Source organism: Vigna unguiculata, chromosome 5, assembly GCF_037176805.1.
Source record: "Vigna unguiculata cultivar grain cowpea cultivar isolate G323 ecotype 2 chromosome 5, ASM3717680v1, whole genome shotgun sequence".
NCBI classification, from domain to species: Eukaryota; Viridiplantae; Streptophyta; class Magnoliopsida; order Fabales; family Fabaceae; genus Vigna; species Vigna unguiculata.
The window spans coordinates 35,576,805-35,603,863 of NC_140796.1; positions in this window are offsets into that span (position 1 = coordinate 35,576,805).

Sequence of the window (27,059 nt, forward strand, 5' to 3'; positions counted from 1 at the left end):
CTCCTTCAGCCTATGTTGATCCTTACTGGCTTGTCTTGGTGTCATAAATTTCAACTTCATTTCATGTCCCTCATGCCTCAAATAAAGGGAACCTTGATCAAGATTGAGCGTTTTAAAATGAAGCCATGCCAATCTCAAAAGAAGATGACAAGAGTTCGTGGAAGCAATATCACATAATACTTATTTCACACATTGCCCGTACTGAATTTGATCCTTGCTTGATTCGAGTGAAAACTTGTTGGTAACTTGAGTTTCTCCACCAATCATTGGCTTACAACAGTGTTGTCGCCTTCGTAAACGAATGCAAGTAAACATGGGTGGCCTTTTATTAAACACCTTGTTTCTCTACTAGCTTTTCCATCATGTTTATCTTTTCTTCCTTTTCTTTTTCTTCAGTTTCCATTCCTTCCACAGTTTATATTTCTTCTTTTTCTATTCTTTCTTTTTCTATTTTCTCCTTCAGCCTATGTTGATCCTTACTGGCTTGTCTTGGTGTCATAAATTTCAACTTCATTTCATGTCCCTCATGCCTCAAACAAAGGGAACCTTGATCAAGATTAAGCATTTTAAAATGAAGCCATGCCAATCTCAAAAGAAGATGACAAGAGTTCGTGAGAGCAATATCACATAGTACTTCTTTCACACATTGTTCCGTAGTGAATTTGATCCTTGCTTGATTCGAGTGAAAGCTTGTTGGTAATTTGAGGTTCTCCATCGATCTTTGGCTTACAACAGTGTTGTCGCTTTCGTAAACGAATGCAACTAAACATGGGTGGCCTTTGATTAAACACCTTGTTTCTCTACTAGCTTTTCCATCATCTTTATCTTTTCTTCCTTTTCTTTTTCTTTAATTTCCATTCCTTCCACAGTTTATATTTCTTCCTTTTCTATTCTTTCTTTTTCTATTTTCTCCTTCAGCCTTTGTTGATCCTTACTGGCTTGTCTTGGTGTCATAAATTTCAACTTCATTTCATGTCCCTCATGCCTCAAATAAAGGGAACCTTGATCAAGATTGAGCATTTTAAAATGAAGCCATGCCAATCTCAAAAGAAGATGACAAGAGTTCGTGGGAGCAATATCACATAATACTTCTTTCACACATTGTCCCGTACTTAATTTGATCCTTCCTTGATGCGAGTGAAAGCTTGTTGGTAACTGGAGTTTCTCCACCAATCTTTGGCTTAAAACAGTGTTGTCGCTTTCGTAAACGAATGCAACTAAACATGGGTGGCCTTTGATTAAACACCTTGTTTCTCTACTACCTTTTCCACCATCTTTATCTTTTCTCCCTTTTCTTTTTCTTTAATTTCCATTCCTTCCACAGTTTATATTTCTTCCTTTTTTATTCCTTCTTTTTCTATTTTCTCCTTCAGCCTATGTTGATCCTTACTGGCTTGTCTTGGTGTCATAAATTTCAACTTCATTTCATGTCCCTCATGCCTCAAATAAAGGGAACCTTGTTCAAGATTGAGCGTTTTAAAATGAAGCCATGCCAATCTCAAAAGAAGATGACAAGAGTTCGTGGGAGCAATATCACATAATACTTCTTTCACACATTGTCCCGTACTGAATTTGATCCTTGCTTGATTCGAGTGAAAGCTTGTTGGTAATTTGAGGTTCTCCACCGATCTTTGGCTTACAACAGTGTTGTCGCTTTCGTAAACGAATACAACTAAACATGGGTGGTCTTTGATTAAACACCTTGTTTCTCTACTACCTTTTCCATCATCTTTATCTTTTCTTCCTTTTCTTTTTCTTCAGTTTCCATTCCTTCCACAGTTTATATTTCTTCTTTTTCTATTCTTTCTTTTTCTATTTTCTCTTTCAGCCTCTGTTGATCCTTACTGGCTTGTCTTGGTGTCATAAATTTCAACTTCATTTCATGTCCCTCATGCCTCAAATAAAGGGAACCTTGATCAAGATTGAGCGTTTTAAAATGAAGCCATGCCAATCTCAAAAGAAGATGACAAGAGTTCGTGGGAGCAATATCACATAATACTTCTTTCACACATTGTCCCGTACTGAATTTGATCCTTGCTTGATTCGAGTGAAAGCTTGTAGGTAATTTGAGGTTCTCCACCGATCTTTGGCTTACAACAGTGTTGTCGCTTTCGTAAATGAATGCAACTAAACATGGGTGGCCTTTGATTAAACACCTTGTTTCTCTACTAGCTTTTCCATCATCTTTATCTTTTCTTCCTTTTCTTTTTCTTCAATTTCTATTCCTTCCACAGTTTATACTTCTTCCTTTTCTATTCTTTCTTTTTCTATTTTCTCCTTCAGCCTTTGTTGATCCTTACTGGCTTGTCTTGGTGTCATAAATTCAACTTCATTTCATGTCCCTCATGCCTCAAATAAAGGGAACCTTGATCAAGATTGAGCATTTTAAAATGAAGCCATGCCAATCTCAAAAGAAGATGGCAAGAGTTCGTGGGAGCAATATCACATAATACTTCTTTCACACATTGTCCCGTACTTAATTTGATCCTTGCTTAATTCGAGTGAAAGCTTGTTGGTAACTGGAGTTTCGCCACCAATCTTTGGCTTAAAAGAGTGTTGTCGTTTTCGTAAACGAATGCAACTAAACATGGGTGGCCTTTGATTAAACACCTTGTTTCTCTACTACCTTTTCCACCATCTTTATCTTTTCTCCCTTTTCTTTTTCTTTAATTTCCATTCCTTCCACAATTTATATTTCTTCCTTTTCTATTCCTTCTTTTTCTATTTTCTCCTTCAGCCTATGTTGATCCTTACTGGCTTGTCTTGGTGTCATAAATTTCAACTTCATTTCATGTCCCTCATGCCTCAAATAAAGGGAACCTTGATCAAGATTGAGCGTTTTAAAATGAAGCCATGCCAATCTCAAAAGAAGATGACAAGAGTTCGTGGAAGCAATATCACATAATACTTATTTCACACATTGCCCGTACTGAATTTGATCCTTGCTTGATTCGAGTGAAAACTTGTTGGTAACTTGAGTTTCTCCACCAATCATTGGCTTACAACAGTGTTGTCGCCTTCGTAAACGAATGCAAGTAAACATGGGTGGCCTTTGATTAAACACCTTGTTTCTCTACTAGCTTTTCCATCATGTTTATCTTTTCTTCCTTTTCTTTTTCTTCAGTTTCCATTCCTTCCACAGTTTATATTTCTTCTTTTTCTATTCTTTCTTTTTCTATTTTCTCCTTCAGCCTATGTTGATCCTTACTGGCTTGTCTTGGTGTCATAAATTTCAACTTCATTTCATGTCCCTCATGCCTCAAACAAAGGGAACCTTGATCAAGATTAAGCATTTTAAAATGAAGCCATGCCAATCTCAAAAGAAGATGACAAGAGTTCGTGAGAGCAATATCACATAGTACTTCTTTCACACATTGTTCCGTAGTGAATTTGATCCTTGCTTGATTCGAGTGAAAGCTTGTTGGTAATTTGAGGTTCTCCATCGATCTTTGGCTTACAACAGTGTTGTCGCTTTCGTAAACGAATGCAACTAAACATGGGTGGCCTTTGATTAAACACCTTGTTTCTCTACTAGCTTTTCCATCATCTTTATCTTTTCTTCCTTTTCTTTTTCTTTAATTTCCATTCCTTCCACAGTTTATATTTCTTCCTTTTCTATTCTTTCTTTTTCTATTTTCTCCTTCAGCCTTTGTTGATCCTTACTGGCTTGTCTTGGTGTCATAAATTTCAACTTCATTTCATGTCCCTCATGCCTCAAATAAAGGGAACCTTTATCAAGATTGAGCATTTTAAAATGAAGCCATGCCAATCTCAAAAGAAGATGACAAGAGTTCGTGGGAGCAATATCACATAATACTTCTTTCACACATTGTCCCGTACTTAATTTGATCCTTCCTTGATGCGAGTGAAAGCTTGTTGGTAACTGGAGTTTCTCCACCAATCTTTGGCTTAAAACAGTGTTGTCGCTTTCGTAAACGAATGCAACTAAACATGGGTGGCCTTTGATTAAACACCTTGTTTCTCTACTACCTTTTCCACCATCTTTATCTTTTCTCCCTTTTCTTTTTCTTTAATTTCCATTCCTTCCACAGTTTATATTTCTTCCTTTTTTATTCCTTCTTTTTCTATTTTCTCCTTCAGCCTATGTTGATCCTTACTGGCTTGTCTTGGTGTCATAAATTTCAACTTCATTTCATGTCCCTCATGCCTCAAATAAAGGGAACCTTGTTCAAGATTGAGCGTTTTAAAATGAAGCCATGCCAATCTCAAAAGAAGATGACAAGAGTTCGTGGGAGCAATATCACATAGTACTTCTTTCACACATTGTTCCGTAGTGAATTTGATCCTTGCTTGATTCGAGTGAAAGCTTGTTGGTAATTTGAGGTTCTCCATCGATCTTTGGCTTACAACAGTGTTGTCGCTTTCGTAAACGAATGCAACTAAACATGGGTGGCCTTTGATTAAACACCTTGTTTCTCTACTAGCTTTTCCATCATCTTTATCTTTTCTTCCTTTTCTTTTTCTTTAATTTCCATTCCTTCCACAGTTTATATTTCTTCCTTTTCTATTCTTTCTTTTTCTATTTTCTCCTTCAGCCTTTGTTGATCCTTACTGGCTTGTCTTGGTGTCATAAATTTCAACTTCATTTCATGTCCCTCATGCCTCAAATAAAGGGAACCTTGATCAAGATTGAGCATTTTAAAATGAAGCCATGCCAATCTCAAAAGAAGATGACAAGAGTTCGTGGGAGCAATATCACATAATACTTCTTTCACACATTGTCCCGTACTTAATTTGATCCTTCCTTGATGCGAGTGAAAGCTTGTTGGTAACTGGAGTTTCTCCACCAATCTTTGGCTTAAAACAGTGTTGTCGCTTTCGTAAACGAATGCAACTAAACATGGGTGGCCTTTGATTAAACACCTTGTTTCTCTACTACCTTTTCCACCATCTTTATCTTTTCTCCCTTTTCTTTTTCTTTAATTTCCATTCCTTCCACAGTTTATATTTCTTCCTTTTTTATTCCTTCTTTTTCTATTTTCTCCTTCAGCCTATGTTGATCCTTACTGGCTTGTCTTGGTGTCATAAATTTCAACTTCATTTCATGTCCCTCATGCCTCAAATAAAGGGAACCTTGTTCAAGATTGAGCGTTTTAAAATGAAGCCATGCCAATCTCAAAAGAAGATGACAAGAGTTCGTGGGAGCAATATCACATAATACTTCTTTCACACATTGTCCCGTACTGAATTTGATCCTTGCTTGATTCGAGTGAAAGCTTGTTGGTAATTTGAGGTTCTCCACCGATCTTTGGCTTACAACAGTGTTGTCGCTTTCGTAAACGAATACAACTCAACATGGGTGGTCTTTGATTAAACACCTTGTTTCTCTACTACCTTTTCCATCATCTTTATCTTTTCTTCCTTTTCTTTTTCTTCAGTTTCCATTCCTTCCACAGTTTATATTTCTTCTTTTTCTATTCTTTCTTTTTCTATTTTCTCTTTCAGCCTCTGTTGATCCTTACTGGCTTGTCTTGGTGTCATAAATTTCAACTTCATTTCATGTCCCTCATGCCTCAAATAAAGGGAACCTTGATCAAGATTGAGCGTTTTAAAATGAAGCCATGCCAATCTCAAAAGAAGATGACAAGAGTTCGTGGGAGCAATATCACATAATACTTCTTTCACACATTGTCCCGTACTGAATTTGATCCTTGCTTGATTCGAGTGAAAGCTTGTAGGTAATTTGAGGTTCTCCACCGATCTTTGGCTTACAACAGTGTTGTCGCTTTCGTAAATGAATGCAACTAAACATGGGTGGCCTTTGATTAAACACCTTGTTTCTCTACTAGCTTTTCCATCATCTTTATCTTTTCTTCCTTTTCTTTTTCTTCAATTTCTATTCCTTCCACAGTTTATACTTCTTCCTTTTCTATTCTTTCTTTTTCTATTTTCTCCTTCAGCCTTTGTTGATCCTTACTGGCTTGTCTTGGTGTCATAAATTCAACTTCATTTCATGTCCCTCATGCCTCAAATAAAGGGAACCTTGATCAAGATTGAGCATTTTAAAATGAAGCCATGCAAATCTCAAAAGAAGATGGCAAGAGTTCGTGGGAGCAATATCACATAATACTTCTTTCACACATTGTCCCGTACTTAATTTGATCCTTGCTTAATTCGAGTGAAAGCTTGTTGGTAACTGGAGTTTCGCCACCAATCTTTGGCTTAAAAGAGTGTTGTCGTTTTCGTAAACGAATGCAACTAAACATGGGTGGCCTTTGATTAAACACCTTGTTTCTCTACTACCTTTTCCACCATCTTTATCTTTTCTCCCTTTTCTTTTTCTTTAATTTCCATTCCTTCCACAATTTATATTTCTTCCTTTTCTATTCCTTCTTTTTCTATTTTCTCCTTCAGCCTATGTTGATCCTTACTGGCTTGTCTTGGTGTCATAAATTTCAACTTCATTTCATGTCCCTCATGCCTCAAATAAAGGGAACCTTGATCAAGATTGAGCGTTTTAAAATGAAGCCATGCCAATCTCAAAAGAAGATGACAAGAGTTCGTGGAAGCAATATCACATAATACTTATTTCACACATTGCCCGTACTGAATTTGATCCTTGCTTGATTCGAGTGAAAACTTGTTGGTAACTTGAGTTTCTCCACCAATCATTGGCTTACAACAGTGTTGTCGCCTTCGTAAACGAATGCAAGTAAACATGGGTGGCCTTTGATTAAACACCTTGTTTCTCTACTAGCTTTTCCATCATGTTTATCTTTTCTTCCTTTTCTTTTTCTTCAGTTTCCATTCCTTCCACAGTTTATATTTCTTCTTTTTCTATTCTTTCTTTTTCTATTTTCTCCTTCAGCCTATGTTGATCCTTACTGGCTTGTCTTGGTGTCATAAATTTCAACTTCATTTCATGTCCCTCATGCCTCAAACAAAGGGAACCTTGATCAAGATTAAGCATTTTAAAATGAAGCCATGCCAATCTCAAAAGAAGATGACAAGAGTTCGTGAGAGCAATATCACATAGTACTTCTTTCACACATTGTTCCGTAGTGAATTTGATCCTTGCTTGATTCGAGTGAAAGCTTGTTGGTAATTTGAGGTTCTCCATCGATCTTTGGCTTACAACAGTGTTGTCGCTTTCGTAAACGAATGCAACTAAACATGGGTGGCCTTTGATTAAACACCTTGTTTCTCTACTAGCTTTTCCATCATCTTTATCTTTTCTTCCTTTTCTTTTTCTTTAATTTCCATTCCTTCCACAGTTTATATTTCTTCCTTTTCTATTCTTTCTTTTTCTATTTTCTCCTTCAGCCTTTGTTGATCCTTACTGGCTTGTCTTGGTGTCATAAATTTCAACTTCATTTCATGTCCCTCATGCCTCAAATAAAGGGAACCTTTATCAAGATTGAGCATTTTAAAATGAAGCCATGCCAATCTCAAAAGAAGATGACAAGAGTTCGTGGGAGCAATATCACATAATACTTCTTTCACACATTGTCCCGTACTTAATTTGATCCTTCCTTGATGCGAGTGAAAGCTTGTTGGTAACTGGAGTTTCTCCACCAATCTTTGGCTTAAAACAGTGTTGTCGCTTTCGTAAACGAATGCAACTAAACATGGGTGGCCTTTGATTAAACACCTTGTTTCTCTACTACCTTTTCCACCATCTTTATCTTTTCTCCCTTTTCTTTTTCTTTAATTTCCATTCCTTCCACAGTTTATATTTCTTCCTTTTTTATTCCTTCTTTTTCTATTTTCTCCTTCAGCCTATGTTGATCCTTACTGGCTTGTCTTGGTGTCATAAATTTCAACTTCATTTCATGTCCCTCATGCCTCAAATAAAGGGAACCTTGTTCAAGATTGAGCGTTTTAAAATGAAGCCATGCCAATCTCAAAAGAAGATGACAAGAGTTCGTGGGAGCAATATCACATATTACTTCTTTCACACATTGTCCCGTACTGAATTTGATCCTTGCTTGATTCGAGTGAAAGCTTGTTGGTAACTTGAGTTTCTCCACCAATCTTTGGCTTACAACAGTGTTGTCGCTTTCGTAAACGAATGCAACTAAACATGCATGGTCTTTGATTAAACACCTTGTTTCTCTACTAGCTTTTCCACCATCTTTATCTTTTCTTCCTTTTCTTTTTCTTCAGTTTGCATTCCTTCCACAGTTTATATTTCTTCATTTTCTATTCCTTCTTTTTCTATTTTCTCCTTCAGCCTATGTTGATCCTTACTGGCTTGTCTTGGTGTCATAAATTTCAACTGCATTTCATGTCCCTCATGCCTCAAATAAAGGGAACCTTGATCAAGATTGAGCATTTTAAAATGAAGCCATGCCAATCTCAAAAGAAGATGACAAGAGTTCGTGGAAGCAATATCACATAATACTTCTTTCACACATTGTCTCGTACTGAATTTGATCCTTGCTTGATTCGAGTGAAAGCTTGTTGGTAACTTGAGTTTCTCCACCGATCTTTGGCTTACAACAGTGTTGTCGCTTTCGTAAACGAATGCAACTAAACATGCGTGGTCTTTGATTAAACACCTTGTTTCTCTACTAGCTTTTCCACCATCTTTATCTTTTCTTCCTTTTCTTTTTCTTCAGTTTGCATTCCTTCCACAGTTTATATTTCTTCTTTTTCTATTCTTTCTTTTTCTATTTTCTCCTTCAGCCTATGTTGATCCTTACTAGCTTGTCTTGGTGTCATAAATTTCAACTGCATTTCATATCCCTCATGCCTCAAATAAATGGAACCTTGATCAAGATTGAGCATTTTAAAATGAAGCCATTCCAATCTCAAAAGAAGATGACAAGAGTTCGTGGGAGCAATATCACATAATACTTCTTTCACACATTGTCCCGTACTTAATTTGATCCTTGCTTGATTCCAGTGAAAGCTTGTTGGTAACTGGAGTTTCGCCACCAATCTTTGGCTTAAAAGAGTGTTGTCACTTTCGTAAACGAATGCAACTAAACATGCGTGGCCTTTGATTAAACACCTTGTTTCTCTACTAGCTTTTCCACCATCTTTATCTTTTCTTCCTTTTCTTTTTCTTCAGTTTCCATTCCTTCCACAGTTTACATTTCTTCTTTTTCTATTCTTTCTTTTTCTATTTTCTCCTTCAGCCTATGTTGATCCTTACTAGCTTGTCTTGGTGTCATAAATTTCAACTGCATTTCATATCCCTCATGCCTCAAATAAATGGAACCTTGATCAAGATTGAGCATTTTAAAATGAAGCCATGCCAATCTCAAAAGAAGATGACAAGAGTTCGTGGGAGCAATATCACATAATACTTCTTTCACACATTGTCCCGTACTTAATTTGATCCTTGCTTGATTCGAGTGAAAGCTTGTTGGTAACTGGAGTTTCGCCACCAATCTTTGGCTTAAAAGAGTGTTGTCGCTTTCGTAAACGAATGCAACTAAACATGCGTGGCCTTTGATTAAACACCTTGTTTCTCTACTACCTTTTCCACCATCTTTATCTTTTCTCCTTTTTCTTTTTCTTTAATTTCCATTCCTTCCACAGTTTATATTTCTTCATTTTCTATTCCTTCTTTTTCTATTTTCTCCTTCAGCCTATGTTGATCCTTACTGGCTTGTCTTGGTGTCATAAATTTCAACTGCATTTCATGTCCCTCATGCCTCAAATAAAGGGAACCTTGATCAAGATTGAGCATTTTAAAATGAAGCCATGCCAATATCAAAAGAAGATGACAAGAGTTCGTGGGAGCAATATCACATAATACTTCTTTCACACATTGTCTCGTACTGAATTTGATCCTTGCTTGATTCGAGTGAAAGCTTGTTGGTAACTTGAGTTTCTCCACCAATCTTTGGCTTACAACAGTGTTGTCGCTTTCGTAAACGAATGCAACTAAACATGCATGGTCTTTGATTAAACACCTTGTTTCTCTACTAGCTTTTCCACCATCTTTATCTTTTCTTCCTTTTCTTTTTCTTCAGTTTGCATTCCTTCCACAGTTTATATTTCTTCTTTTTCTATTCTTTCTTTTTCTATTTTCTCCTTCAGCCTATGTTGATCCTTACTAGCTTGTCTTGGTGTCATAAATTTCAACTGCATTTCATATCCCTCATGCCTCAAATAAATGGAACCTTGATCAAGATTGAGCATTTTAAAATGAAGCCATGCCAATCTCAAAAGAAGATGACAAGAGTTCGTGGGAGCAATATCACATAATACTTCTTTCACACATTGTCCCGTACTGAATTTGATCCTTGCTTGATTCGAGTGAAAGCTTGTTGGTAACTTGAGTTTCTCCACCAATCTTTGGCTTACAACAGTGTTGTCGCTTTCGTAAACGAATGCAACTAAACATGGGTGGTCTTTGATTAAACACCTTGTTTCTCTACTACCTTTTCCATCATCTTTATCTTTTCTTCCTTTTCTTTTTCTTCAGTTTCCATTCCTTCCACAGTTTATATTTCTTCTTTTTCTATTCTTTCTTTTTCTATTTTCTCTTTCAGCCTCTGTTGATCCTTACTGGCTTGTCTTGGTCTCATAAATTTCAACTTCATTTCATGTCCCTCATGCCTCAAATAAAGGGAACCTTGATCAAGATTGAGCGTTTTAAAATGAAGCCATGCCAATCTCAAAAGAAGATGACAAGAGTTCGTGGGAGCAATATCACATAATACTTCTTTCACACATTGTCCCGTACTGAATTTGATCCTTGCTTGATTCGAGTGAAAGCTTGTAGGTAATTTGAGGTTCTCCACCGATCTTTGGCTTACAACAGTGTTGTCGCTTTCGTAAATGAATGGAACTAAACATGGGTGGCCTTTGATTAAACACCTTGTTTCTCTACTAGCTTTTCCATCATCTTTATCTTTTCTTCCTTTTCTTTTTCTTCAATTTCTATTCCTTCCACAGTTTATACTTCTTCCTTTTCTATTCTTTCTTTTTCTATTTTCTCCTTCAGCCTTTGTTGATCCTTACTGGCTTGTCTTGGTGTCATAAATTCAACTTCATTTCATGTCCCTCATGCCTCAAATAAAGGGAACCTTGATCAAGATTGAGCATTTTAAAATGAAGCCATGCCAATCTCAAAAGAAGATGGCAAGAGTTCGTGGGAGCAATATCACATAATACTTCTTTCACACATTGTCCCGTACTGAATTTCATCCTTGCTTGATTCGAGTGAAAGCTTGTTGGTAACTTGAGTTTCTCCACCAATCTTTGGCTTACAACACTGTTGTCGCTTTCGTAAACGAATGCAACTAAACATGGGTGGTCTTTGATTAAACACTTTGTTTCTCTACTACCTTTTCCATCATCTTTATCTTTTCTTCCTTTTCTTTTTCTTCAGTTTCCATTACTTCCACAGTTTATATTTCTTCTTTTTCTATTCTTTCTTTTTCTATTTTCTCTTTCAGCCTATGTTGATCCTTACTGGCTTGTCTTGGTGTCATAAATTTCAACTTCATTTCATGTCCCTCATGCCTCAAATAAAGGGAACCTTGATCAAGATTGAGCGTTTTAAAATGAAGCCATGCCAATCTCAAAAGAAGATGACAAGAGTTCGTGGGAGCAATATCACATAATACTTCTTTCACACATTGTCCCGTACTGAATTTGATCCTTGCTTGATTCGAGTGAAAGCTTGTAGGTAATTTGAGGTTCTCCACCGATCTTTGGCTTAAAACAGTGTTGTCGCTTTCGCAAATGAATGGAACTAAACATGGGTGGCCTTTGATTAAACACCTTGTTTCTCTACTAGTTTTTCCATCATCTTTATCTTTTCTTCCTTTTCTTTTTCTTCAATTTCCATTCCTTCCACAGTTTATACTTCTTCCTTTTCTATTCTTTCTTTTTCTATTTTCTCCTTCAGCCTTTGTTGATCCTTACTGGCTTGTCTTGGTGTCATAAATTCATCTTCATTTCATGTCGATCATGCCTCAAATAAAGGGAACCTTGATCAAGATTGAGCATTTTAAAATGAAGCCATGCCAATCTCAAAAGAAGATGGCAAGAGTTCGCGGGAGCAATATCACATAATACTTCTTTCACACATTGTCCCGTACTTAATTTGATCCTTGCTTGATTCGAGTGAAAGCTTGTTGGTAACTGGAGTTTCGCCACCAATCTTTGGCTTAAAAGAGTGTTGTCACTTTCGTAAACGAATGCAACTAAACATGGGTGGCCTTTGATTAAACACCTTGTTTCTCTACTACCTTTTCCACCATCTTTATCTTTTCTCCCTTTTCTTTTTCTTTAATTTCCATTCCTTCCACAGTTTATATTTCTTCATTTTCTATTCCTTCTTTTTCTATTTTCTCCTTCAGCCTATGTTGATCCTTACTGGCTTGTCTTGGTGTCATAAATTTCAACTGCATTTCATGTCCCTCATGCCTCAAATAAAGGGAACCTTGATCAAGATTGAGCATTTTAAAATGAAGCCATGCCAATCTCAAAAGAAGATGACAAGAGTTCGTGGGAGCAATATCACATAATACTTCTTTCACACATTGTCCCGTACTGAATTTGATCCTTGCTTGATTCGAGTGAAAGCTTGTTGGTAACTTGAGTTTCTCCACCAATCTTTGGCTTACAACAGTGTTGTCGCTTTCGTAAACGAATGCAACTAAACATGCGTGGTCTTTGATTAAACACCTTGTTTCTCTACTACCTTTTCCATCATCTTTATCTTTTCTCCCTTTTCTTTTTCTTTAATTTCCATTCCTTCCACAGTTTATATTTCTTCCTTTTGTATTCCTTCTTTTTCTATTTTCTCCTTCAGCCTATGTTGATCCTTATTGGCTTGTGTTGGTGTCATAAATTTCAACTTCATTTCATGTCCCTCATCCCTGAAATAAAGGGAACCTTGATCAAGATTGAGCGTTTTAAAATGAAGCCATGCCAATCTTAAAAGAAGATGACAAGAGTTCGTGGGAGCAATATCAGATAATACTTCTTGCACACAGTGTCCCGTACTGAACTTGATCCTTGCTTGATTCGAGTGAATGCTTGTTGGTAACTTGAGGTTCTCCACCGATCTTTGGCTTACAACAGTGTTGTCCTTTTCGTAAACGAATGCAACTAAACATGGGAGGCCTTTGATTAAACACCTTGTTTCTCTACTACCTTTTCCACCATTTTTATCTTTTCTTCCTTGTCTTTTTCTTTCATTTCCATTCCTTCCACAGTTTATATTTCTTCCTTTTCTATTCCTTCTTTTTCTATTTTCTCCTTCAGCCTATGTTGATCCTTACTGGCTTGTGTTGGTGTCATAAATTTCAACTTCATTTCATGTCCCTCACCCCTCAAATAAAGGGAACCTTTATCAAGATTGGGCGTTTTAAAATGAAGCCATGCCAATCTCATAAGAAGATGACAAGAGTTTGTGTGAGCAATATCAGATAATACTTCTTGCACACAGTGTCCCGTACTGAATTTGATCCTTGCTCGATTCGAGTGAAAGCTTGTTGGTAACTTGAGTTTCTCCACCAATCTTTGGCTTACAACACTGTTGTCGCTTTCGTAAACGAATGCAACTAAAAATGGGTGGTCTTTGATTAAACACCTTGTTTCTCTACTAGCTTTTCCATCATCTTTATCTTTTCTTCCTTTTCTTTTTCTTCAGTTTCCATTCCTTCCACAGTTTATATTTCTTCTTTTTCTATTCTTTCTTTTTCTATTTTCTCCTTCAGCCTATGTTGATCCTTACTGGCTTGTCTTGGTGTCATAAATTTCAACTTCATTTCATGTCCCTCATGCCTCAAATAAAGGGAACCTTGATCAAGATTGAGCGTTTTAAAATGAAGCCATGCCAATCTCAAAAGAAGATGACAAGAGTTCGTTGGAGCAATATCACATAATACTTCTTTCAGACATTGACCCGTACTGAATTTGATCCTTGCTTGATTCGAGTGAAAGCTTCTTGGTAACTTGAGTTTCTCCACCAATCTTTGGCTTACAACAGTGTTGTCGCTTTCGTAAACGAATGCAACTAAACATGGGTGGTCTTTGATTAAACACCTTATTTATTTACTACCTTTTCCATCATCTTTATCTTTTCTTCCTTTTCTTTTTCTTCAGTTTCCATTCCTTCCACAGTTTATATTTCTTCTTTTTCTATTCTTTCTTTTTCTATTTTCTCCTTCAGCCTATGTTGATCCTTACTTGCTTGTCTTGGTGTCATAAATTTCAACTTCATTTCATGTCCCTCATGCCTCAAATAAAGGGAACCTTGATCGAGATTGAGCGTTTTAAAATGAAGCCATGCCAATCTCAAAAGAAGATGACAAGAGTTCGTGGGAGCAATATCACATAATACTTCTTTCACACATTGTCCCGTACTGAATTTGATCCTTGCTTGATTCGAGTGAAAGCTTGTTGGTAACTTGAGTTTCTCCACCAATCTTTGCCTTACAACAGTGTTGTCGCTTTCGTAAACGAATGCAACTAAACATGGGAGGCCTTTGATTAAACACCTTGTTTCTCTACAACCTTTTCCATCATCTTTATCTTTTCTTCCTTTTCTTTTTCTTCAGTTTCCATTACTTCCACAGTTTATATTTCTTCCTTTTCTATTCTTCCTTGTTCTATTTTCTCCTTCAGCCTATGTTGATCCTTACTGGCTTGTCTTGGTGTCATAAATTTCAACTTCATTTCGTGTCCCTCATCCCTCAAATAAAGGGAACCTTTATCAAGATTGAGCGTTTTAAAATGAAGCCATGCCAATCTTAAAAGAAGATGACAAGAGTTCGTGGGAGCAATATCAGATAATACTTCTTTCACACATTGTCCCGTACTGAATTTGATCCTTGCTTGATTCGAGTGAAAGCTTCTTGGTAACTTGAGTTTCTCCACCAATCTTTGGCTTACAACAGTGTTGTCGCTTTCGTAAACGAATGCAACTAAACATGGGTGGTCTTTGATTAAACACCTTATTTATTTACTACCTTTTCCATCATCTTTGTCTTTTCTTCCTTTTCTTTTTCTTCAGTTTCCATTCCTTCCACAGTTTATATTTCTTCTTTTTCTATTCTTTCTTTTTCTATTTTCTCCTTCAGCCTATGTTGATCCTTACTTGCTTGTCTTGGTGTCATAAATTTCAACTTCATTTCATGTCCCTCATGCCTCAAATAAAGGGAACCTTGATCAAGATTGAGCGTTTTAAAATGAAGCCATGTCAATCTCAAAAGAAGATGACAAGAGTTCGTGGGAGCAATATCACATAATACTTCTTTCACACATTGTCCCGTACTGAATTTGATCCTTGCTTGATTCGAGTGAAAGCTTGTTGGTAACTTGAGTTTCTCCACCAATCTTTGCCTTACAACAGTGTTGTCGCTTTCGTAAACGAATGCAACTAAACATGGGAGGCCTTTGATTAAACACCTTGTTTCTCTACAACCTTTTCCATCATCTTTATCTTTTCTTCCTTTTCTTTTTCTTCAGTTTCCATTACTTCCACAGTTTATATTTCTTCCTTTTCTATTCTTCCTTGTTCTATTTTCTCCTTCAGCCTATGTTGATCCTTACTGGCTTGTCTTGGTGTCATAAATTTCAACTTCATTTCGTGTCCCTCATCCCTCAAATAAAGGGAACCTTTATCAAGATTGAGCGTTTTAAAATGAAGCCATGCCAATCTTAAAAGAAGATGACAAGAGTTCGTGGGAGCAATATCAGATAATACTTCTTTCACACATTGTCCCGTACTGAATTTGATCCTTGCTTGATTCGAGTGAAAGCTTCTTGGTAACTTGAGTTTCTCCACCAATCTTTGCCTTACAACAGTGTTGTCGCTTTCGTAAACGAATGCAACTAAACATGGGAGGCCTTTGATTAAACACCTTGTTTCTCTACAACCTTTTCCATCATCTTTATCTTTTCTTCCTTTTCTTTTTCTTCAGTTTCCATTACTTCCACAGTTTATATTTCTTCCTTTTCTATTCTTCCTTGTTCTATTTTCTCCTTCAGCCTATGTTGATCCTTACTGGCTTGTCTTGGTGTCATAAATTTCAACTTCATTTCGTGTCCCTCATCCCTCAAATAAAGGGAACCTTTATCAAGATTGAGCGTTTTAAAATGAAGCCATGCCAATCTTAAAAGAAGATGACAAGAGTTCGTGGGAGCAATATCAGATAATACTTCTTTCACACATTGTCCCGTACTGAATTTGATCCTTGCTTGATTCGAGTGAAAGCTTGTTGGTAACTTGAGTTTCTCCACCAATCTTTGGCTTACAACAGTGTTGTCGCTTTCGTAAACGAATGCAACTAAACATGGGTGGTCTTTGATTAAACACCTTATTTATTTACTACCTTTTCCATCATCTTTGTCTTTTCTTCCTTTTCTTTTTCTTCAGTTTCCATTCCTTCCACAGTTTATATTTCTTCTTTTTCTATTCTTTCTTTTTCTATTTTCTCCTTCAGCCTATGTTGATCCTTACTTGCTTGTCTTGGTGTCATAAATTTCAACTTCATTTCATGTCCCTCATGCCTCAAATAAAGGGAACCTTGATCAAGATTGAGCGTTTTAAAATGAAGCCATGTCAATCTCAAAAGAAGATGACAAGAGTTCGTGGGAGCAATATCACATAATACTTCTTTCACACATTGTCCCGTACTGAATTTGATCCTTGCTTGATTCGAGTGAAAGCTTGTTGGTAACTTGAGTTTCTCCACCAATCTTTGCCTTACAACAGTGTTGTCGCTTTCGTAAACGAATGCAACTAAACATGGGAGGCCTTTGATTAAACACCTTGTTTCTCTACAACCTTTTCCATCATCTTTATCTTTTCTTCCTTTTCTTTTTCTTCAGTTTCCATTACTTCCACAGTTTATATTTCTTCCTTTTCTATTCTTCCTTGTTCTATTTTCTCCTTTAGCCTATGTTGATCCTTACTGGCTTGTCTTGGTGTCATAAATTTCAACTTCATTTCGTGTCCCTCATCCCTCAAATAAAGGGAACCTTTATCAAGATTGAGCGTTTTAAAATGAAGCCATGCCAATCTTAAAAGAAGATGACAAGAGTTCGTGGGAGCAATATCAGATAATACTTCTTTCACACATTGTCCCGTACTGAATTTGATCCTTGCTTGATTCGAGTGAAAGCTTCTTGGTAACTTGAGTTTCTCCACCAATCTTTGGCTTACAACAGTGTTGTCGCTTTCGTAAACGAATGCAACTAAACATGGGTGGTCTTTGATTAAACACCTTATTTATTTACTACCTTTTCCATCATCTTTGTCTTTTCTTCCTTTTCTTTTTCTTCAGTTTCCATTCCTTCCACAGTTTATATTTCTTCTTTTTCTATTCTTTCTTTTTCTATTTTCTCCTTCAGCCTATGTTGATCCTTACTTGCTTGTCTTGGTGTCATAAATTTCAACTTCATTTCATGTCCCTCATGCCTCAAATAAAGGGAACCTTGATCAAGATTGAGCGTTTTAAAATGAAGCCATGCCAATCTCAAAAGAAGATGACAAGAGTTCGTGGAGCAATATCACATAATACTTCTTTCAGACATTGACCCGTACTGAATTTGATCCTTGCTTGATTCGAGTGAAAGCTTGTTGGTAACTTGAGTTTCTCCACCAATCTTTGGCTTACAACAGTGTTGTCGCTTTCGAAAACGAATGCAACTAAACATGGATGGTCTTTGATTAAACACCTTGTTTATCTACTACCTTTTCCATCATCTTTATCTTTTCTCCCTTTTCTTTTTCTTTAATTTCCATTCCTTCCACAGTTTATATTTCTTCCTTTTCTATTCCTTCTTTTTCTATTTTCTCCTTCAGCCTATGTTGATCCTTATTGGCTTGTCTTGGTGTCATAAATTTCAACTTCATTTCATGTCCCTCATCCCTGAAATAATGGGAACCTTTATCAAGATTGAGCGTTTTAAAATAAAGCCATGCCAATCTCAAAAGAAGATGACAAGAGTTCGTGGGAGCAATATCACATAATACTTCTTTCACACATTGTCCCGTACTGAATTTGATCCTTGCTTGATTCGAGTGAAAGCTTGTTGGTAACTTGAGTTTCTCCACCAATCTTTGGCTTACAACAGTGTTGTCGCTTTTGTAAACGAATGCAACTAAACATGCATGGTCTTTGATTAAACACCATGTTTCTCTACTACCTTTTCTTTTTCTTCAGTTTCCATTCCTTCCACAGTTTATATTTCTTCCTTTTCTATTCTTTCTTTTTCTATTTTCTCCTTCAGCCTATGTTGATCCTTACTGGCTTGTCTTGGGGTCATAAATTTGAACTTCATTTCATGTCCCTCATCCCTCAAATAAAGGGAACCTTTATCAAGATTGAGCGTTTTAAAATGAAGCCATGCCAATCTCAAAAGAAGATGACAAGAGTTGGTGTGAGCAATATCAGATAATACTTCTTGCACACAGTGTCCCGTACTGAATTTGATCCTTGCTTGATTCGAGTGAATGATTGTTGGTAACTGGAGTTTCTCCACCAATCTTTGGCTTACAACAGTGTTGTCGTTTTCGTAAATGAATGCAACTAAACATGGGAGGCCTTTGATTAAACACCTTGTTTCTCTACTACCTTTTCCACCATCTTTATCTTTTCTTCCTTTTCTTTTTCTTTAATTTCCATTCCTTCCACAGTTTATATTTCTTCCTTTTCTATTCCTTCTTTTTCTATTTTCTCCTTCAGCCTATGTTGATCCTTACTGGCTTGTGTTGGTGTCATAAATTTCAACTTCATTTCATGTCTCTCACCGCTGAAATAAAGGGAACCTTTATCAAGATTGAGCGTTTTAAAATGAAGCCATGCCAATATCAAAAGAAGATGACAAGAGTTCGTAGGAGCAATATCACATAATACTTCTTTCACACATTGTCCCGTACTGAATTTGATCCTTGCTTGATTCGAGTGAAAGCTTCTTGGTAACTTGAGTTTCTCCACCAATCTTTGGCTTACAACAGTGTTGTCGCTTTCGTAAACGAATGCAACTAAACATGGGTGGTCTTTGATTAAACACCTTATTTATTTACTACCTTTTCCATCATCTTTGTCTTTTCTTCCTTTTCTTTTTCTTCAGTTTCCATTCCTTCCACAGTTTATATTTCTTCTTTTTCTATTCTTTCTTTTTCTATTTTCTCCTTCAGCCTATGTTGATCCTTACTTGCTTGTCTTGGTGTCATAAATTTCAACTTCATTTCATGTCCCTCATGCCTCAAATAAAGGGAACCTTGATCAAGATTGAGCGTTTTAAAATGAAGCCATGCCAATCTCAAAAGAAGATGACAAGAGTTCGTGGGAGCAATATCACATAATACTTCTTTCACACATTGTCCCGTACTGAATTTGATCCTTGCTTGATTCGAGTGAAAGCTTGTTGGTAACTTGAGTTTCTCCACCAATCTTTGCCTTACAACAGTGTTGTCGCTTTCGTAAACGAATGCAACTAAACATGGGAGGCCTTTGATTAAACACCTTGTTTCTCTACAACCTTTTCCATCATCTTTATCTTTTCTTCCTTTTCTTTTTCTTCAGTTTCCATTACTTCCACAGTTTATATTTCTTCCTTTTCTATTCTTCCTTGTTCTATTTTCTCCTTCAGCCTATGTTGATCCTTACTGGCTTGTGTTGGTGTCATAAATTTCAACTTCATTTCGTGTCTCTCACCGCTGAAATAAAGGGAACCTTTATCAAGATTGAGCGTTTTAAAATGAAGCCATGCCAATCTTAAAAGAAGATGACAAGAGTTCGTGGGAGCAATATCAGATAATACTTCTTTCACACATTGTCCCGTACTGAATTTGATCCTTGCTTGATTCGAGTGAAAGCTTCTTGGTAACTTGAGTTTCTCCACCAATCTTTGGCTTACAACAGTGTTGTCGCTTTCGTAAACGAATGCAACTAAACATGGGTGGTCTTTGATTAAACACCTTATTTATTTACTACCTTTTCCATCATCTTTGTCTTTTCTTCCTTTTCTTTTTCTTCAGTTTCCATTCCTTCCACAGTTTATATTTCTTCTTTTTCTATTCTTTCTTTTTCTATTTTCTCCTTCAGCCTATGTTGATCCTTACTTGCTTGTCTTGGTGTCATAAATTTCAACTTCATTTCATGTCCCTCATGCCTCAAATAAAGGGAACCTTGATCAAGATTGAGCGTTTTAAAATGAAGCCATGCCAATCTCAAAAGAAGATGACAAGAGTTCGTGGAGCAATATCACATAATACTTCTTTCACACATTGTCCCGTACTGAATTTGATCCTTGCTTGATTCGAGTGAAAGCTTGTTGGTAACTTGAGTTTCTCCACCAATCTTTGGCTTACAACAGTGTTGTCGCTTTCGAAAACGAATGCAACTAAACATGGATGGTCTTTGATTAAACACCTTGTTTATCTACTACCTTTTCCATCATCTTTATCTTTTCTCCCTTTTCTTTTTCTTTAATTTCCATTCCTTCCACAGTTTATATTTCTTCCTTTTCTATTCCTTCTTTTTCTATTTTCTCCTTCAGCCTATGTTGATCCTTATTGGCTTGTCTTGGTGTCATAAATTTCAACTTCATTTCATGTCCCTCATCCCTGAAATAATGGGAACCTTTATCAAGATTGAGCGTTTTAAAATAAAGCCATGCCAATCTCAAAAGAAGATGACAAGAGTTCGTGGGAGCAATATCACATAATACTTCTTTCACACATTGTCCCGTACTGAATTTGATCCTTGCTTGATTCGAGTGAAAGCTTGTTGGTAACTTGAGTTTCTCCACCAATCTTTGGCTTACAACAGTGTTGTCGCTTTTGTAAACAAATGCAACTAAACATGCATGGTCTTTGATTAAACACCATGTTTCTCTACTACCTTTTCTTTTTCTTCAGTTTCCATTCCTTCCACAGTTTATATTTCTTCCTTTTCTATTCTTTCTTTTTCTATTTTCTCCTTCAGCCTATGTTGATCCTTACTGGCTTGTCTTGGGGTCATAAATTTGAACTTCATTTCATGTCCCTCATCCCTAAATAAAGGGAACCTTTATCAAGATTGAGCGTTTTAAAATGAAGCCATGCCAATCTCAAAAGAAGATGACAAGAGTTGGTGTGAGCAATATCAGATAATACTTCTTGCACACAGTGTCCCGTACTGAATTTGATCCTTGCTTGATTCGAGTGAATGATTGTTGGTAACTGGAGTTTCTCCACCAATCTTTGGCTTACAACAGTGTTGTCGTTTTCGTAAATGAATGCAACTAAACATGGGAGGCCTTTGATTAAACACCTTGTTTCTCTACTACCTTTTCCACCATCTTTATCTTTTCTTCCTTTTCTTTTTCTTTAATTTCCATTCCTTCCACAGTTTATATTTCTTCCTTTTCTATTCCTTCTTTTTCTATTTTCTCCTTCAGCCTATGTTGATCCTTACTGGCTTGTGTTGGTGTCATAAATTTCAACTTCATTTCATGTCTCTCACCGCTGAAATAAAGGGAACCTTTATCAAGATTGAGCGTTTTAAAATGAAGCCATGCCAATATCAAAAGAAGATGACAAGAGTTCGTGGGAGCAATATCACATAATACTTCTTTCACACATTGTCCCGTACTGAATTTGATCCTTGCTTGATTCGAGTGAAAGCTTCTTGGTAACTTGAGTTTCTCCACCAATCTTTGGCTTACAACAGTGTTGTCGCTTTCGTAAACGAATGCAACTAAACATGGGTGGTCTTTGATTAAACACCTTATTTATTTACTACCTTTTCCATCATCTTTGTCTTTTCTTCCTTTTCTTTTTCTTCAGTTTCCATTCCTTCCACAGTTTATATTTCTTCTTTTTCTATTCTTTCTTTTTCTATTTTCTCCTTCAGCCTATGTTGATCCTTACTTGCTTGTCTTGGTGTCATAAATTTCAACTTCATTTCATGTCCCTCATGCCTCAAATAAAGGGAACCTTGATCAAGATTGAGCGTTTTAAAATGAAGCCATGCCAATCTCAAAAGAAGATGACAAGAGTTCGTGGGAGCAATATCACATAATACTTCTTTCACACATTGTCCCGTACTGAATTTGATCCTTGCTTGATTCGAGTGAAAGCTTGTTGGTAACTTGAGTTTCTCCACCAATCTTTGCCTTACAACAGTGTTGTCGCTTTCGTAAACGAATGCAACTAAACATGGGAGGCCTTTGATTAAACACCTTGTTTCTCTACAACCTTTTCCATCATCTTTATCTTTTCTTCCTTTTCTTTTTCTTCAGTTTCCATTACTTCCACAGTTTATATTTCTTCCTTTTCTATTCTTCCTTGTTCTATTTTCTCCTTCAGCCTATGTTGATCCTTACTGGCTTGTCTTGGTGTCATAAATTTCAACTTCATTTCGTGTCCCTCATCCCTCAAATAAAGGGAACCTTTATCAAGATTGAGCGTTTTAAAATGAAGCCATGCCAATCTTAAAAGAAGATGACAAGAGTTCGTGGGAGCAATATCAGATAATACTTCTTTCACACATTGTCCCGTACTGAATTTGATCCTTGCTTGATTCGAGTGAAAGCTTCTTGGTAACTTGAGTTTCTCCACCAATCTTTGGCTTACAACAGTGTTGTCGCTTTCGTAAACGAATGCAACTAAACATGGGTGGTCTTTGATTAAACACCTTATTTATTTACTACCTTTTCCATCATCTTTGTCTTTTCTTCCTTTTCTTTTTCTTCAGTTTCCATTCCTTCCACAGTTTATATTTCTTCTTTTTCTATTCTTTCTTTTTCTATTTTCTCCTTCAGCCTATGTTGATCCTTACTTGCTTGTCTTGGTGTCATAAATTTCAACTTCATTTCATGTCCCTCATGCCTCAAATAAAGGGAACCTTGATCAAGATTGAGCGTTTTAAAATGAAGCCATGCCAATCTCAAAAGAAAATGACAAGAGTTCGTGGAGCAATATCACATAATACTTCTTTCACACATTGTCCCGTACTGAATTTGATCCTTGCTTGATTCGAGTGAAAGCTTGTTGGTAACTTGAGTTTCTCCACCAATCTTTGGCTTACAACAGTGTTGTCGCTTTCGAAAACGAATGCAACTAAACATGGATGGTCTTTGATTAAACACCTTGTTTATCTACTACCTTTTCCATCATCTTTATCTTTTCTCCCTTTTCTTTTTCTTTAATTTCCATTCCTTCCACAGTTTATATTTCTTCCTTTTCTATTCCTTCTTTTTCTATTTTCTCCTTCAGCCTATGTTGATCCTTATTGGCTTGTCTTGGTGTCATAAATTTCAACTTCATTTCATGTCCCTCATCCCTGAAATAATGGGAACCTTTATCAAGATTGAGCGTTTTAAAATAAAGCCATGCCAATCTCAAAAGAAGATGACAAGAGTTCGTGGGAGCAATATCACATAATACTTCTTTCACACATTGTCCCGTACTGAATTTGATCCTTGCTTGATTCGAGTGAAAGCTTGTTGGTAACTTGAGTTTCTCCACCAATCTTTGGCTTACAACAGTGTTGTCGCTTTCGTAAACGAATGCAACTAAACATGCATGGTCTTTGATTAAACACCTTGTTTCTCTACTACCTTTTCTTTTTCTTCAGTTTCCATTCCTTCCACAGTTTATATTTCTTCCTTTTCTATTCTTTCTTTTTCTATTTTCTCCTTCAGCCTATGTTGATCCTTACTGGCTTGTCTTGGGGTCATAAATTTGAACTTCATTTCATGTCCCTCATCCCTCAAATAAAGGGAACCTTTATCAAGATTGAGCATTTTAAAATGAAGCCATGCCAATCTCAAAAGAAGATGACAAGAGTTGGTGTGAGCAATATCAGATAATACTTCTTGCACACAGTGTCCCGTACTGAATTTGATCCTTGCTTGATTCGAGTGAATGATTGTTGGTAACTGGAGTTTCTCCACCAATCTTTGGCTTACAACAGTGTTGTCGTTTTCGTAAATGAATGCAACTAAACATGGGAGGCCTTTGATTAAACACCTTGTTTCTCTACTACCTTTTCCACCATCTTTATCTTTTCTTCCTTTTCTTTTTCTTTAATTTCAGTTCCTTCCACAGTTTATATTTCTTCCTTTTCTATTCCTTCTTTTTCTATTTTCTCCTTCAGCCTATGTTGATCCTTACTGGCTTGTGTTGGTGTCATAAATTTCAACTTCATTTCATGTCTCTCACCCCTGAAATAAAGGGAACCTTTATCAAGATTGAGCGTTTTAAAATGAAGCCATGCCAATATCAAAAGAAGATGACAAGAGTTCGTGGGAGCAATATCACATAATACTTCTTTCACACATTGTCCCGTACTGAATTTGATCCTTGCTTGATTCGAGTGAAAGCTTCTTGGTAACTTGAGTTTCTCCACCAATCTTTGGCTTACAACAGTGTTGTCGCTTTCGTAAACGAATGCAACTAAACATGGGTGGTCTTTGATTAAACACCTTATTTATTTACTACCTTTTCCATCATCTTTGTCTTTTCTTCCTTTTCTTTTTCTTCAGTTTCCATTCCTTCCACAGTTTATATTTCTTCTTTTTCTATTCTTTCTTTTTCTATTTTCTCCTTCAGCCTATGTTGATCCTTACTTGCTTGTCTTGGTGTCATAAATTTCAACTTCATTTCATGTCCCTCATGCCTCAAATAAAGGGAACCTTGATCAAGATTGAGCGTTTTAAAATGAAGCCATGCCAATCTCAAAAGAAGATGACAAGAGTTCGTGGGAGCAATATCACATAATACTTCTTTCACACATTGTCCCGTACTGAATTTGATCCTTGCTTGATTCGAGTGAAAGCTTGTTGGTAACTTGAGTTTCTCCACCAATCTTTGCCTTACAACAGTGTTGTCGCTTTCGTAAACGAATGCAACTAAACATGGGAGGCCTTTGATTAAACACCTTGTTTCTCTACAACCTTTTCCATCATCTTTATCTTTTCTTCCTTTTCTTTTTCTTCAGTTTCCATTACTTCCACAGTTTATATTTCTTCCTTTTCTATTCTTCCTTGTTCTATTTTCTCCTTCAGCCTATGTTGATCCTTACTGGCTTGTCTTGGTGTCATAAATTTCAACTTCATTTCGTGTCCCTCATCCCTCAAATAAAGGGAACCTTTATCAAGATTGAGCGTTTTAAAATGAAGCCATGCCAATCTTAAAAGAAGATGACAAGAGTTCGTGGGAGCAATATCAGATAATACTTCTTTCACACATTGTCCCGTACTGAATTTGATCCTTGCTTGATTCGAGTGAAAGCTTCTTGGTAACTTGAGTTTCTCCACCAATCTTTGGCTTACAACAGTGTTGTCGCTTTCGTAAACGAATGCAACTAAACATGGGTGGTCTTTGATTAAACACCTTATTTATTTACTACCTTTTCCATCATCTTTGTCTTTTCTTCCTTTTCTTTTTCTTCAGTTTCCATTCCTTCCACAGTTTATATTTCTTCTTTTTCTATTCTTTCTTTTTCTATTTTCTCCTTCAGCCTATGTTGATCCTTACTTGCTTGTCTTGGTGTCATAAATTTCAACTTCATTTCATGTCCCTCATGCCTCAAATAAAGGGAACCTTGATCAAGATTGAGCGTTTTAAAATGAAGCCATGCCAATCTCAAAAGAAGATGACAAGAGTTCGTGGAGCAATATCACATAATACTTCTTTCAAACATTGTCCCGTACTGAATTTGATCCTTGCTTGATTCGAGTGAAAGCTTGTTGGTAACTTGAGTTTCTCCACCAATCTTTGGCTTACAACAGTGTTGTCGCTTTCGAAAACGAATGCAACTAAACATGGATGGTCTTTGATTAAACACCTTGTTTATCTACTACCTTTTCCATCATCTTTATCTTTTCTCCCTTTTCTTTTTCTTTAATTTCCATTCCTTCCACAGTTTATATTTCTTCCTTTTCTATTCCTTCTTTTTCTATTTTCTCCTTCAGCCTATGTTGATCCTTATTGGCTTGTCTTGGTGTCATAAATTTCAACTTCATTTCATGTCCCTCATCCCTGAAATAATGGGAACCTTTATCAAGATTGAGCGTTTTAAAATAAAGCCATGCCAATCTCAAAAGAAGATGACAAGAGTTCGTGGGAGCATTATCACATAATACTTCTTTCACACATTGTCCCGTACTGAATTTGATCCTTGCTTGATTCGAGTGAAAGCTTGTTGGTAACTTGAGTTTCTCCACCAATCTTTGGCTTACAACAGTGTTGTCGCTTTCGTAAACGAATGCAACTAAACATGCATGGTCTTTGATTAAACACCTTGTTTCTCTACTACCTTTTCTTTTTCTTCAGTTTCCATTCCTTCCACAGTTTATATTTCTTCCTTTTCTATTCTTTCTTTTTCTATTTTCTCCTTCAGCCTATGTTGATCCTTACTGGCTTGTCTTGGGGTCATAAATTTGAACTTCATTTCATGTCCCTCATCCCTCAAATAAAGGGAACCTTTATCAAGATTGAGCGTTTTAAAATGAAGCCATGCCAATCTCAAAAGAAGATGACAAGAGTTGGTGTGAGCAATATCAGATAATACTTCTTGCACACAGTGTCCCGTACTGAATTTGATCCTTGCTTGATTCGAGTGAATGATTGTTGGTAACTGGAGTTTCTCCACCAATCTTTGGCTTACAACAGTGTTGTCGTTTTCGTAAATGAATGCAACTAAACATGGGAGGCCTTTGATTAAACACCTTGTTTCTCTACTACCTTTTCCACCATCTTTATCTTTTCTTCCTTTTCTTTTTCTTTAATTTCCATTCCTTCCACAGTTTATATTTCTTCCTTTTCTATTCCTTCTTTTTCTATTTTCTCCTTCAGCCTATGTTGATCCTTACTGGCTTGTGTTGGTGTCATAAATTTCAACTTCATTTCATGTCTCTCACCCCTGAAATAAAGGGAACCTTTATCAAGATTGAGCGTTTTAAAATGAAGCCATGCCAATATCAAAAGAAGATGACAAGAGTTCGTGGGAGCAATATCACATAATACTTCTTTCACACATTGTCCTGTACTAAATTTGATCCTTGCTTGATTCGAGTGAAAGCTTGTTGGTAACTTGAGTTTCTCCACCAATCTTTGGCTTACAATAGTGTTGTCGCTTTCGTAAACGAATGCAACTAAACATGCGTGGTCTTTGATTAAA